Raw genomic sequence first — 4770 nt, 5'->3', positions numbered from 1 at the left:
AGATGGATTGATTCAGTGACTGGTGTAATGGGTGTAGATGTGTCCAACACATGAGATTGGCACAGGAGGGAGCAGGATATAGGGCTGTTGTACACAGGGTCACTTTGAATTGCAGGTGACTCGACGGCACATAACAACAACAACATTAATATCGATACTCCTATTGCTAAGTACTGTAGAGTCACAACCAACCCATAGCTGACCATTTGACATATTTTTAGAGGCAGTTAATCACATGGGAGGAGATTGCCCATCCTTCTAAAAACAATTCTGCAATTTTACAAATATATTGTTTTTTATTGCTATCAAGTGCCATGTCATCAACGTTACTACTCATGCTGTTGTTGTCATGTGTAATCGAGTTAACTTGCTCACTACTCATAGCAACCCGGTGCACAATAGCTGTGAACCCTGTTCTATCCTAAGATAATTTCACTGTCTCCAACACACTTACCACCACTTCCCCAGCTACTGTCCCAGTCTATCTCTTCCAAGGTCTTCTTCTCTTGACCTGTCCCTCTATCCTTTTAAGCATGAGGTCCTCCAGTTACTGGTCCCTCCTGGGCACCTGCCCAAAGTATATGAGATGGAGCTTCAAAATCCTAGCCTCTAAAAAAAAGTTGGTTTTACTCTATCAAAAGGTAATTTTTTTTTCCTTAACAGTCAATGGTATGTATGTTCAAGACTCTTATTCAGCACCACAACTCGAAGGCAGCCATTCCTCTTCCATCATCCTTAGTCATTGTCCAGCTCTCTGATGCATAGCAAGTAATTATGAAGACCATGGCCTGGATCAGTCTAGACTGATATTGTTGCTCCTTAACATTCTGGAGAGGTCCTTGATGACAGATTTTCCCCAGTGCAATTCTTCCTTTGATTTCCTGACTACTGGTGCCAAGAGTGCTGATTGTGGCGCTGAATTTGTTTACAGTATCAATCTCTTCCTCATCTATTGTGGTGCTGCCAGTTGGTCAAGTGGTAAAAATCTTTGTTTTCTTAATGTTGCGCTTCAAATCCTATTAAAGACTGCAGTCTTTGACCTTTTGCCACAAGCACTTCAGATCAGCCTCAGTTTTGACAAACAAGGTTGTGTTATCTGCATAGCGCAGGTTGTTGATAATTCCTCCAATTATGATGCCATATTCCTCCACAGAAAGTATAGAAGGGAATACTGTCCAGTCTTGTGTCATTCTCACAATTGTTGTTTGAGCCCTTTATTGCCAATGCTGTGTCAATCTCATTGACATTCTCGTTTAAAAGTCTTCCTCTTTAATTCATGACCAAGTGTGATGTCTTTTCAAGAGACTATTCTATCCTGACAACATGTACAAAATATGTGAGACAAAGTCTCATCATTCTTGCTCTTTCAGGAGAAAATGCAGCCAGAATGCTCCTTGGAGGCAAAGATGACAAAGTTTTGTCTCACATACTTTGGCATGTTGCTAGGAGGGGCTCTTCCTTGGAGATGGACATCAATGCTTGTGAAAATGATGGTCAGCAAAAGAGGGGAAGCCGTTAACAGATGGACTGTCACAGAGACTGCTGCAATGGGCTTGAGTATATCAGAGATGACAAGTAATGTGACAGGATAGGACATAACTCAGGCCTACTGTTCATAGGATCCTTATAAGTCATATTCAACTCTATGACACCTAACAACAGCAGCAACAGCATGTTGTATTCAATCTGTTTATTCTATTTCTGTAATTTGTTTAGTCTTCATTGATGTCATCTGAGCACAATGGCAAAGAACAACCTTTATATAAGCAAGGATGGCAAGATTCGTCTCACAGGTTTTGGACATTATTAGAAAGGGTCCATCCCTGGAGAAAGCCAGTATGCTTGAACAGTGAAAGAGAAGAGACATTCAACAAGATCAATTGACACCATGACTGCAACAACGGGCCTACACACATGAAGGAGTGCAGGATTGGAGGCACGTTGTGTAGTTAATAAGGTCATTGTACGTCAAATCTGACCCAACAGTACCTAAAAAACAGTGCCTCTCTATCCATCAGTCATATGTTTTTGTGTATTTTGAAACAAGTTACAGATAGTATTTGTAATTTTATACTTCAGCATGTATATCATTAACTAGCTCTGGTGGGCTAGTGGTAAGGAACTGTGCTGCAATTCCAAAGGCTCATGGTTCTAACCCATGAGCTGCTCCACAGAAGCAGGATAAGCAATCTCTTCCTATAAGATTAATTGCCTCTGAAAACCTGATGGAGGGTCAGCTATGGGTTGGTTTCTACTTGACAGTACACAACAACCTTTTCTGTAGTTCTTTTCCTTGCAAAAATCTGTTGTTGGTGGTGTTGGTGTTGGGAATCACAACCAACTTATAGTTGACATTCCAGCAGATTTTCAGAGGCTATAGATTGTACAGGAGGAGACTACCTATTCTTCTTCCATGGAGCAGCTGGTGGATTTGAATAACATGTCTCTAGAATTGCAGAACAGCTTCTTTTCACTAGGCCACCGGAGCTCCCTAAAAAAAAATCTATATATCATATTTACAAATCTTTAGTGTATAAGTCAAAGAGTTTTGATATATTAATCTACCGTCGAGATACAGAACATAACTAAGAGAAGTACCCTGGTGCTCCTTTCTAGTCAATTAGCCTCTGGAGAACAAACAAGTTTCTGAATGTTTCCATCATATATTAATTATACATTCTAGAATGCCATATCCTACTTTGGTTCAGAAGTTTCTTTCACTCAGCATATTTTTTTAACATTTTGATGTGTTTTATATAAGCGCTTACACAGCAAATTAGTTTCTCATTCAACAATTCACTCACAGATTCTTCCATGACATTGGTCTCTACCTCCACAATGAGTTAGCACTTTTCTCATTGCTATCCTGCGGACTTCTCTACGTCCATCCCTCCAGTTTCAGCACACTATTCTTGGGACTCACTCAAGTTGATGAGTTTGTAAGAAATCCATTTTTTAAGTTGCTGAGTGGTATCTCATCATATTAACACAGAACAATCTGTTTATCCAGCCTTCAGTTAATCAACATTTGACTATTATTAATAAATCAGCTATGAAAAATCTTTTGCAAGTATTTTCATGATATTTTTATTTCTCTTGAGTAAACGGAATTGCAGACTCACAAAGTAAGCAGTTATAAGTTATGAAAGTACTAGAACATTTTGCATAGTGTACTCTTTTACACACCCACCATATCAGCATTTACTATTGTCAGTATTTTTAACTGTAGCCATCCTGGTTGGTGTGTACTGGCATGTTATGGTTTTTAGTTTGCACAACTCAGGATAATAATAATAATATTGACTTAATGTGCTACTTGGCCATTTGTAAATCTCCATTTAGGAAATGTCCGTTCAAATCTTTTGCCTGTCTTATATTTTTAAAATTAAACTGAATTGCCTCGTATCATATTACTAAACCAATCCTCATTTTTAAAATAATATTTGAAAACAAATATTTGGATACAATGGGGTAATTTTTGTATATGTTAATTCTAATATTATGACAAGGATCATGGAAAGTTATGTACCAAGCTATTCTTTTTTTTTTTAAGAGAAGTCCAAGTTAAAAATTAAGGTTAGTAGCAGAATACAATCACTCACGCAGAACAGCTTCCAAAATATGCTCCACAGGCATTAAAGCTTTGAGCCTCAAGGTTTTAGGCCAGTGGTACAAAGCCCCCCCACACACACACACACACCCAGTCCTCCAACAAACCTGAGCAAGAGGCACTTAGTTCCGGTTCAATGGCATAGCAGTCCCAAAGTCCTCTCTGTTTCATGGCAGGTCTCTGGTTCTCCGCTGCAGCGTTTGTGGCTGCTCCTCCTGTAGGCTGTGACCCCACAGGATGCACTGCATCCTCTTCTTTGCTGGTGACCAGAGCCTCCATGAGCTATTCTTTTATTAACATACATTATTTGATTTAAAGGATTCCTGGAGGCACAATAATTAGTACTTGCTTGTTCACCAAAAGGTTGGTAGTTTGAACCTGCATTCTACTTCAAGGGACAAAGAAGGGTCTATTAATCCATGCCCTCAAAGATTACAGCTTCAGAAATCCTCTGGTGCAGTTCTATTCTATTCTAAAGATTATTGAATTAGAATTAACTTGTCAACAAGCATCATTTGGCTTCAAGACTAATAGTTTAATTGGCTTAAAGCTTTAAGGTAGAAAGCAATGCTAAAGGAATAGAAATCATATGAAAAGGCAAATTTAATGATGATCAAAATTACGTAAAATGTTCTACTATTAAACATCTCATGTAGGCCTATTTAAATAAGAATGAGGCAAAACAAAGCATCATTAATAGGCAAAATACAAAAAAAGTAACTTTTTTCAATATTTCAACTTGATTTCTTTTTTTTAAATTTATTTTATTACTTTTAATGAACATTTACAGAGACTTTGGATTTTAATTCATTCATTGTTGCACTTTTTTCTTTACCCCCTTCCCCCCAGTTCGCTCCTCTCTTTGAAAAGCAAAAGACAAAACTTCTTCATTGGTACAGAATCCCTCTGACCCTGCCCCTGCCCCCCCCACTCCAAATGCACCTTAATTCTGAATTCCTGTGATAATCATAATATGTTATTATATATCACTTTTAAACTGTTCTCTTATTGAAAAACAAGGAACTCATGCAATAGTATTCAAAATGGGTGACCCAAGAGGACACTATGCTGAGTAAAATATCTCATTCACAAAAGGACAAATACTGCATGGTGCCCCTGTTGTAGAATGAGACTGAGAAAAACTGGATTGTTTTGTTTCT

Source organism: Elephantulus edwardii, unplaced genomic scaffold (assembly GCF_000299155.1).
Source record: "Elephantulus edwardii isolate Elephantulus edwardi_28Jun2011 unplaced genomic scaffold, EleEdw1.0 scaffold00046, whole genome shotgun sequence".
In the NCBI taxonomy this organism is placed as follows: domain Eukaryota; kingdom Metazoa; phylum Chordata; class Mammalia; order Macroscelidea; family Macroscelididae; genus Elephantulus; species Elephantulus edwardii.
Note: the sequence above shows the minus strand (reverse complement) of the source record.